Below are 11,648 nucleotides of genomic sequence, written 5' to 3'. Positions count from 1 at the left end.
AAAATGAAGCTGTTGCCAATCACTTGTTTTCCAGATGGTATTGCATCGCGGATCAAAATCTGAAGGTACTTTTTCAGCATTTATAATTCCATAAATTTTGACAAGCTCTGAAACAGCAGTGCCTGAAATACAGCTCCAAACCTCCACCATGTTTTACAGATGGATGTAAACACTCGCTGTTGTACCTCTCTTGACGTCCTTACCTTGTAAGGACACCGTTGCACCTCTCTTGGCGACAGTGAACAGTGGATGGATCAACTGAGGGTCCAGATGAAGGTCTTAACTCCTGTGTCAGGTCTTTGCTGAATTTCTCCCTATTATTAAGAAACATTTAGTCCATCATTTCTTCTTCATACATGATGTGCTATTGTGACAAGGTGCTAGTAACAAAGTGCTTAAAAATATAACTTAAAATGGGCTCTTTGAATAGTAGTGTAGAAGTGTTACGTGGCTTGAATGGTCAGGTACAAGAACTGGACTGAAATGATTAAATAAGCAGAAACAGATCTTCAGAAATCCCGGAGAATGTACTTAATTATTAATTATTAATTAATTATTAATTAATTTAATTATTTATTTCCAAAGACCAATTTTTGAAAAATACTACAAAGTCTGACTCGTTGAAAGCAAAATACACAGAAATGAGGGCAAACTCAGAACTTTTGCACAATACTATAACATTGCAACCAAACGTGTACTTTATCCTGATATGTGCACACCAAATCTATTCAGCTTATCCCCTTAACGCTCATGATTGCTGCAGTGACAGGGGCTGGGTATGTGACCCAGCTTTTTGAGTTTATTTTAGATTTGTGATTTCTTATATTATATTGAAAATATGTTAAGTTCTTGTGTTGTTATTAGTAGTTAGGATTTAGTTGAGTTTTGTTTTAGTTTTCTTTCACCTGTGTCTCCTGGTTTATGAGTCTTTTCCCTGTCCTCTATGTAGTTTGTCTTGTCCTCAGTGTTTTTTCTTTTAGTTATGCCCGTGCCTTCCCTTATCTGTTCTCATGTGTCCCTCCTTGTGTTTCGTGTCTCCCCAGTCTGTCATGTGTTCCATCATTAGCCGTTTCCGGGTCCAAACTAGGCTTCGGGTCCCAAATTCAAACGAACACTGCAGCATCAATGAGAGTTACAAACTGTCTAAATTCCTTCCAACCATCCATCTTCTTCCGCTTATCTGGGGCTGGGTAGCTTCACACTCGGCTTCACACTCAGCTGCGAACCGTTCCAGTGCGAGCTTCATCATCTGATGAAACCAACAGAACCACTTCATCCTCAAAAAGCAGAGATGACATTCTGAGACCACCCAAGTGAAAGCCTTCTGCCACTTGGCCATGCCTAGAATAAATTCTTTCATTTTTAATAAAATGATCAGCGTTTCTGCTCTACCAGGTGTAACAATTAAGTCTAACATCCAGGCATACACGAAAAAGAGTTTATGAAGTTTAATTAGCAGGGAGTTAGCTCGCTAGTTTTTATTTAAATATAATATACCATGTTCTGACTGAGAGATTTCTAAAAAAAAAATAAAATAAAAATTAACTACAGCTTTGCTATCACTTCTGACATAAATGAAGACATAAAACTAAACAGCAGTGACATTTGTCGGGTTACTGCAGTTGGGCTAGCTGGTATATAATGATGGCTACCTACACAGCTATGGTTACCATAATATAACCAAAGTGAAGCTAGAGGGTGAACGACAACTTTTTCCACTTGAAAAAAGTTAACGTGAGGGTTCCCGATGGTTAGGAGGTTAGGAACAAATGCAATTGCGTGGCAGGATGCTGTAAATGTACAATCAATCAATTAATCAATATGAGGTTAGTCATTAATATACTGCTGCATGGGCTGGGCTGTAGTTACAGCATAAGGTTTTAAAAACTAAGCTTTAAAACTTGCTGCAGATGAATAGTGGTAACAAAAACCAGGAGAGCTTGAGAGTGATCACTGACTTTTTTAGGGGCTTGTTCAGATGTGTATTTAAGTCCTGTGTCTCCTTCTGTTCCTTGTCGGGTCGTCTGTTTGTTTTCATGTCAAGTCCGAGTTTTTGATTCCCACTGTTCAAGTTTGAATTATTTCATTTTACGTTGTTGCACGTTCCTGTTCAGTTTCATGTTCTTGTCTCTTTTCATTGTCTTCATAGATAGTCATGGTTTTTCCCAGTGTAGATTTCAGTTTAGTTGTTTTTCTGGGTTTTTTGTAACCTTGCCGTGACATGGAGTCTATCAAAGCAAGCCATTAAGTATACATACTTAATGACATATACATATAATTCTTTATTTATTCATTAAATAAAGACTTATGACACCAAACTGACCGCAAACATTACTCCTCTATTCATCAATTCCAATGAAAAACCACCTTGACCCACATGCGAAGCAATTTCAACTGAAAAAAAAAACAACTTTTGCAAAACCACATGTTGTTTCTGTAGCTTTACTCCATCTCGCTTACATTTATATAACAAAGAAAACTCCCTTTTAATCTCTCTGCAGCTCATATTTCTGTCAGCCTCTCTGTGACACATCATCCAGTTATAACCACTATGATGTATTTAATGAACATGATTAATTTCTTCCTTAATCTTTGCATGCTCCGATGAGAGCGACACCACATGAAGACATTCATGATGAACAATGTAGTTAGGAAACATCCACCATAGAGCAGCAGATGAGGATGAGAACATCCGCTGAATCCATAAATGTGGTTCTATTTAATTCTTGTTGGGCTGTTTGAAAGATATTTTTTGAGATGATAGCTTAATCAAAAAAGCAAATCCCTGTTGTCTTTCAATCTCCAGAAAACCCCAGCCAGTTTTCCAGCACATTTCTACTGATGTGATCAACTTTAAAGAATACCACAGAGGTTTTACTGTGTCACTTCCCAGCAATGAGCCAAACAAACGTTTTTTGTGTTTTATTTTTATATAAAAGTCAAGACACAATTCAGAGTATATAAGTCATACCGTGCTCAGTTGGGCATTGTAGCTATGTAATGCGTAACTGTGGCTTGTAATTTAGGCGCCAACACACTTTTGTCAATGGAGGGCAGCTCCTACGTCTGTTGAAAAATTTAGACGTCTTCTTTTAATATATGAGATTAAAAACTGTGATCCAGTAGCGAACAAACATGAAGTGATGCAGTCTGCAAGACATAATTACTTAGAGAAACTTTTGTGCTGTCAGACTACTAAGTGTGTTGTTAAGCAGAGCACTGCTTGGTAAAGTCAACATGGCAACACTTTGGCTTTCAGCAGTTATGAATTTGTCTTGTTCTCCACATCGGCTTAGTGCGTTTGGTCAAGAAATAGACTGTAGATAAAAAGTGGCAGTAGCCACTGTATTAGTACCCATGGTATAGACTTGATTCTGAAGTTCATCCTCATGTCAATTTACTGGAACCAAAACAGCAAAACCAGAACTTAACTTCCCAAAAATGGAGTAAAAACCTCTGAGGTGTTACACTGTTATGTTGTGTATGTTTTATAGTGCACTGTCAAAAGTGTAAAGAACCTACAATAATACAGAGAAAACTCCCTATGAGCAAACACTTGGCGACAGTGGGAAGGAAAACCTCCTTTTTAACAGGAAACCTCCAGCAGAACCAGGCTCAGAGGAGGGTTAGCCATTTCCCTCAAACTATCATCATTTCTCGTATGCACAGTGTCACCGATGTTTAACGTGCTGTTGTATTTTTGGAGGACTACAATCACGACTGTATAATGTAAATTCTGCACAGCGTGCAGGTATCGGCATCCTGTGTTAGTAAACTGGTTCCCTGAAGCAGCCACTCCCCTGAAAACTTTATGCCTAAATATAATTTTGCATAAGTGCCTACAGAGACTAAAATTTCACCACACCAAACAGGTGTTAAACAGATGTTTTGATAAATCTCAGTCATATGGCATCATTTTGATTTTGTTATTTTATCAAAGACTCCATTATTAAAATACAGACCCAACTCATTGGATTTTTGCAAATCGGTTGGGAGAAAAAATGCTGGAACTGCTGTTTTTCCGTTCCCTGACAGAGTAACACTGTGCTGTGTCTGGAATTCATTATTCTGACTTTTGTGATAACAAGATTAAGTGTTGGGGAAATAACACTGACTTTAATAGGGCTGCGGTGGTGTGAATAGCAACACTCCTGCAGTATTATGACGTATTTCTGTGCATGCCTTAAGTAAACCAGGTAAGAATGGAGTAATAGAAGGTTTAAGGGAACTTAACCTATATTCATCAGTCCAGCCGCTGACCTTTAATCTGGGAGAGACCATGGCTGTGAGCCAGCAGGAGGTGTAAATCTTTTTGAATTGCACGCACTACCAATTTGGTCACACCTTCTCATTTAATGGATTGTCTTAATTTTTCTGCTGTCTATATTGTAGATACAAACTGAAGACATCAAATATATGAAGCAAGAGGTATGGAATTATGTAGCAAAGAAAAAAATGATGAATAAATCTAAATATGTTTTATATTTTAGATTCCTCAAAGTAGCCACCCTTTGCTTTGGTGACAGCGCTGCAAACCCCTGGCTTTCTCTCAGTGAGCTTCATAATGTAGTCAATTGAAAGTAGTTTTCCCTTCACAGGTGTGCCTCGTCAGGGTTCATTTGGGGAATTTCTTGCCTTCTCAATGGGGTTGGGACCATGAGTTGTGCTGTACAGAAGTCAGGTTGGCACACACCTGACAGCCCAATTAGACTGTTAGAATTCATGTTATAGCAAGAATCAACCAGCTAAGTAAAGAGAAATGACAGTCCATCATTACTTTAAGTACTGACGGTCCATCAGTCAAAAAAAGAAAAAGAAAAAAAAGAACTGAAGGTCAGTCAGTCTGGATAATTGCTTTCAATGTATTCCCAAGTTCAGGCACAAAAACCATCAACCACTGAGCTGGCTCACATGAGGACCACCCCAGGAAAAGAACACCAAGAGTCCCCTCTGCTGCTGAGGATAAATTCATCCGAGTCACCAGCCTCAGAAATTGCACCTCAGATTAGAGCCCAGACAAATGCCACACAGAGTTCCAGTAGCAGACACATCTCTACATCAACTGTTTAGAGGAGACTGATCAGGCATTTATGGTCAAATAGCTGCTAAGAAGCCATGACTAAGGAAAAGAAACAACCGGAGAAGATTTGTTTGGGCCAAGAAACACAAGGAATGGACATTACACCAGTGGAAATCTGTGCTTTGGTCTGATGAGTCCAAATTTGAGATCTTTGGTTCCACCCAATGTGTCTTTGTGCGATGCAGAAAAGGTGAACGGATGGTCTCTCAGTGCATGGTTCCCACCGTGAAGCATGGAAAAGGAGGTGTGATGGTGTGGGGGGCTTTACTGTTGACACTGTTGGGGATTTCTTCAGAATTGAAGGCACACGGAATCAGCATGGCTACCACAGCATCCTCCAGTAATATGTAATCCCATTCTGTTTGCGTTTAGTTGGAACATCATTTATTTTTCAACAGGACAATGACCCCAAACACACCACCAGGCTGTGTAAGGGCTCGTTGACCAAGAAGGAGACTGATGGACTGCTGTACCATGGCCTGGCCTCCACAGTCACCTGACCTAAACCCAATGGAGATGGTTTGAGATGAGATGGACCACAGAGTGAAGGCAAAAGGTCCAACAAGTGCTCAGGAACTCTGGGAACTCCTTCAAGACTGTTGGAAAACCATTTCAGGTGACAACCTCATGAAGCTCAGAGAGAGAATGCTAAGAGTGAGCAAAGCAGTAATCAAAGCAAAGGATGGCTATTTTGAAGAACCTAAAACATTAAACATGTTCACTTTTTGTTTACTACATAATTCCAAATGTGTTTATTAATGGTTTTGATGCATTCAGTGAGAATCTACAATGTAAATAGTTATGAAAATAAATAAATATACATGATTTACAAATTTCACAAACCCATATTTTGGTCACGATAGAAAACAGAAAACATATCAAATGTTTAAAATGAGAATATGCACCTTCTCATAAAAAAAATCAGCTAATTTTGAGATTGATGGCAGCAAAACACCTCAAAAAAGCTGCAATGGAGGCAACAAAAGGCTGCAAATCTCGTTTAGTTCAGTGATTAACACTAAAAAGAAACAGCTGGAGGAACATTTTTGTAACTTTTTAGGTTAATTGTCAACAGGGCAGTAACATGACTGGGTATAAAAGAGCATCTTTGAGAGGTAGTCTCTCTGAAATAAAGATTGGCAGAGGTTCAACGATCTGCAAAAACTGCAAATTGTGGAGCAATTTCAGAATAATGTTCCTTTTTTTTTTTCTTTTTTTTTTTTTGGCCTGTCCCATTTGGTTCTTTAGCCATCAGAATTGTTGTCTGAAGACCAACAAGGATACCCAATGGATTTACTTTGCCAAATGGATCATCGTGGCATTGCCGTATTGGTCCATTTGATCGATCTTTGTTTTTATTATTTATTATATTTTATTTTCAGATGTTACAGACGGGACAGACATGAGTGAGGGATAGGAAAGGGAGAAAGAAAGAGGAAGGAAAAGAAAAACAGAAGGGGAGAGGGAAAGTGAGAAAGGGGGGGAGAAAAACAAAATCTCCTGGATCACCTGTTGAGAGAAGAAGAATAGAAAACAAGCAAAAAAAAACCCAAAGCAACATACTAAACACAACACCATCGCATTAATCTAGCTAAGTGTAAACAGCAGTAAATACTAAATATTCAATGTTGTTGTGCAGCACGCAGGACAGACAGCGCACAATGTGCTTTGAAGTAGCAGCCAAGAAAGGTGTAATTTAAGTCTACGAGCAGTAAACACCCGTGTGCATACCTGTGTGGATCAGCGCGCTTGTATTCAAATGGTTTCCACATGTAATGGTCTGCAAGAGGATGTAGCGAGCCATAGCCCCGTCCCCCAGGGCATGAAGCAGGCATGGAGGAGATCCAGGCCCCAGACATCCAGAGGCCCCAGAGTGCGAGAGCCCAAGGAGGACCACCGGAGGGGCATCCGTGCCACCCTCATGGGAAGGGCTGAGGATCCCCAGACAAGGCGTCACCCAGTAGCCACCGAGCAGAAGCTAGAGGTGGCTGCACCGGCGTGCCCGCCGGCTCTGCCGGCAGCCAGCTGTGCCAGAGTGAACCGAGCCACAGGCCCAGAGGCCGGAGGCCCGAGGGCCCCCCGCACCCCGGAGGAGGCCTAACCGAGCAACAGCCCCGCCAGGTAGCCACCGGGAGTGAGCTGGTACATACCTGAGCGCCCAGCCCTGGACACCAAGAACCACCAATGCACCGACCCCTGAGGGCATCAGTCACCGGCAGGGAGTGTGGTGAGGGGAGATAGGCCTTGGAGGGCCTGGGAGTTCCCAGAGAGGTGGAGTCTAAGACCCGACCTGACATATAGACACAGACAAACAGGCACACACAGACACACACATGTATTCCCACCCTCATGCACACATATACAAACACTCAGCACTCACCCAACGTAAGGATTGACATAAATGGACATGTACACACAATCACACTCCCCAAACATACTCTATACCCCGGGTCCAGGTACCCTCGCCCCCAGAGGGGGAAACAGAACCCAGAATAATGTTCCTAAATGTAAAATAGCAAAGACTCTGAATATCTCCTCATCTACAATAATACCTGATGATATCAAGAGAATCTGGAGAAATCTGTGCAATACTGGATGTCCGTGACCTTCAGGCCCTCTGGCAGCACTGCATTAAAAACACGCATGATTCTGTCATTCGTGGGCACAGAAACACTTCCAGAACTCCCTTTCTGTGAACAGATCACAGGTTAAAGCTCTATATTCCACCACTATAGTCTCTGGACCAAAGTTCATTTAAAATGGACTGAAGCAAAGAGGAAAAGTGTTCTGTGGTCAGACAATTTGAAATCTGAAATTCTTTGTGAAAAACATGAACACCCTGCCCTCTGGACTATAAAAGGATAGGGACAAACACAGGTTGTTAACTGAGATTTTGGAGAGTTCAAATTCCTGCATCTCTGATAGTATGGGTGTGCAGTAATACCCGTTACACATCTGGAAACACATAATCAGGTTTTAGAGCAACATATAGTCCCATCTAGATTAAATCTTTTTCATTGAAGACCTGACATATTTCAGCAAGACACTCCTAAACCACAGAATTTAGCTATCACAGCAGCATGGTTCCATAGTGGAAGAGTCCAGGTGCTGAAGTGAACTTCTTGCAGTCCAGACCTTTGACAAATTGAAACCCTTGGTGGATCATGACATGAAAAATACAAAAAAGAAGACCTAGCACTGTCGAACAGCTGGAATCCTGTATAAGGCAACATTCCTCTCCTAGAAGTTCAGCAGCTGGTGTCCTCAGTTCCCAGACTGTTGCTACAAGAAGAGAGAATGTGCTTTCCCAACGTTTATGAGACATGTTGCTGACATCAAGTTCAAAGTGGGCTAATACTATTCTTAAAATGGTACATTTAAACATACAATCTGTTTGCAGAGTTATATTGCAAATAAAATATGAGTTTTCTAATCATTCCATTTTGATTTTATTTACGTTTTACACAGCGTCCCAGCTGTTTTTTTTTTTTCAGATTGAGGTTGTGATACTTGTTGTGCTTGTATGGGCTAAAACTTCACCAAACCTCTGATAATCCACTAAAAAAGCTCTAATCTAATTACTCGACTTTTTTTTTTTAGTTCATCCGGTGAGGTTTTGAATCCATTTCATCTGCTCAAAGGGTCACACTGTTTCCACAAGACACAGAAGAACATGTAATCCTTCAAAGCTTAAGCATGAAACGCACAACTACAGCTGATTTGTGGGATGTGGGAAACACTTGATCGCATTGATCGCAGTAATATGATGGAGACTTATTCAGATCCAGATATCAAAGCTGCTGATGTATTTGCACCATCATTGCTGGCTTATGACGTCACTCTCCATTAATCGGAATGTAATGTTCCTGAATTTGCACTGTACATATGACCATCACCTCAGAGGACAAGCTGAATAAAGAGGACGTAAGTCCCAGCTGACTTTCTTAACCCCTGTGACTCTTGTTGAGGTTTGATGCACTTTTAGCACAGCGATATCAACTGCAAGAAACTTTGGCCTATATATAAAGTTACAATCACATGTGGTCTCAGTTTGGGTGAGAATCAGCTCCAGTTAGCAGCACTTAGCCTAAATTAATGACTCACAGGTCTGGCATGACATCAACACCTTGGCATTTTGGTAGCCACTGAAATCATGTCCTCTTTATTTTATTTTAGCTGTTTTATGTGACTTTTGGAAGCTAAAGTAATGATACATTTAATCAACTAATTTGCTAGGTTTTTTTTTTTTAGATTGGGTATGCTTAAATATTGCTACTTCTTCTTTAAAACAAGTTCCTCTGTTTAGGTGAGTATAAAGAGCAAAATAGGAAATTAACTTCAAATCAGGCCAAAAAAAACCAACACATTAATAAAACCGTCCCACCCCAAGGTTGAGAATTTGGCAGAGCCCAGCCCAGCATGTGTGTATGTGTGTGTGTACAAATGTTGGGAAATGTCAGCATATGTTATCCCACACTTGTTCTTATTAAAAGGAAACTTGAAACCCCCTCGGTGCTTTGATGACAGCAGTCCACGTGACCTTTTTCCTGCTTTTGGTGCTTTCTGCAGAAAGCCTAAATCCTATTAAATCGGGCACTGAATATCCTCCGGTTACTAAAGTCTCTAACATGATGCCAGATCTGCCAGTCCGATCTGAATATTCTGGCCTTTGTTTATGATTTCGGCTTTAAATAAACCCCTCTCATTTAGAAGAGATCTTGGGAAAGACATGTCTAATCTGATATAAAACTCATCCTGTTTTGGGTGGTTTTCAACAAATCAGTCTTGCTCCCTGAGAAAATGTCTGTAGTTGGATTAAAACCTCTTTGCTAACCTAAATATAATAATAAAAGTGCACTAGTTCATAAATATTTATTCAAGAAAGTGCATCACTTGCATTTTGAACCCTTGTAAGAGGCAGAGCTTTCGCTAGAAGAAAAAGCATCATGATTTTTAAAGAATGAAACTGACAGGATGACACAGACTTGTTAAAGCATTGAAGTAAAATCAAATTAATGTTTAATACTGAGGGAATGTTTTCATTTTGAGGAATGATCCCCGCCCTTCGCAGGTCAGCACCTGTTTCTTTTTAAAATGAAATGAAAACTAGAATACCCAGAACTGCTGACTCGCATTCCCGTAGTCTTTCAGACTATTTTCCTCTTTATAAATTTCATTTCAGAAGCATGTGTGAAAGTCGGTGTGTCATCTCCTGATAAACTCGCCCACGAGGGAGTCTGCAGTCAGAGGGGCTTTAACGTAGGACACCGGATATTCAGGTTACTCATCAGGAGCGGTACTCAGCTTTAACAACATTTGAGTAATGAGTGTGACTGAAGGGAGGTCCTCAGTCTGACAAAATAAACATGATGATGATGTCATTGTGATGTCATCACATTTCAGACTGAATGCTTAATGAATGAGTTGAGGTGCCACAGTGTACGTTACATAGTACTGTCACCCCTCGCTGGGTTATATTTGGCTTCCAGGAAGCCAGACTTCCTCTTCTCTTTTAAAGCGGTCTTTAGGAACAGCTCTTTGTGCTTTCTGAAGGACATTGGCCACTTTTTCATACATTTTCTGTCTACTCCATCTATCTGACCTTTTTCAGAAGAATTTGTGGAAATCATCAATCATTCAATTAAAAAATAAGAAGTTTGTGTGTGTGACACAAGTTTTATTTGTGTGTGTGACAAATAAAATTTGAATTTGAATTTGAATTTGAAAGAAGAAGAAGAAGAAGAAGAAGAAAGTGCTCCTAGCTCAAGAGATGAATCTGTGCTGTCTACTTATAATAGACAACTTAGCAAATAATTACACAAGAACTGGACTGAAAATTAATGCTAACAGTTCACCGACTCCAAATTTGAAATTTTATGATTTGAATGGTTTTTAATATGTATGGCAAAGGTAAGGTGAGACATACAGCAGGTATCTGTAAAATACAGTCAAGAGCAGTGGGCGAAGAGGACTCAATGGCAGAGCTCGGAGAGGTCAACTTAAGTGCATTTATTTACAGTGAAACACCCAGGTGATGTTACAAGTTGTGATGGGGAAACAGGGGCTCCTGGGATGCAAGGATCAGGGGCATCCAAATAATCCAAACTCTCCTCACTCAGCTCAGGCACTCTCTCCAAGCAATCCAGGGAGGGGGAATTCCAGGGAATGTCTGTATACAAAGGAAAGAACAGGGGGCAGTCAAAGAGCACACGCCACACTAAAGAGCTGAGGCTTTACTAACAGCATAGTTGAACAGTCTAGCAAAGAACAAAGCTCAGCCACTCGCCTCCTGATGAGCTCATCTGGAGCAGGTGATTGACTGTTGCAGGTGTGTTCAGCCAGAGGTGGGAACCCGTGATGAGTCCCACCCATGAACACAGACACACAACCACAGAGAGAGGAGAGGGAGACAGAGAGTAAACAAAGCCTGCAGCAGGCAGCTCAGGAGGACTGAGGGACGATGACACGGTGAGACTGTTTGGTTTAGGGCTACATTTCAGCCGGAGCTGTTGGGGATCTTGTCAAAATCCATCTTGAGCAAAAGGCAGCCAACATGGAAAGAAGAGCT

The sequence above is a fragment of the Diplotaxodon limnothrissa genome, linkage group LG15, assembly GCF_057381915.1.
Source record: "Diplotaxodon limnothrissa isolate DT_005_m linkage group LG15, D_limnothrissa_male_GT1.1, whole genome shotgun sequence".
NCBI lineage: Eukaryota > Metazoa > Chordata > Actinopteri > Cichliformes > Cichlidae > Diplotaxodon > Diplotaxodon limnothrissa.
This window is presented reverse-complemented; position numbering follows the sequence as displayed.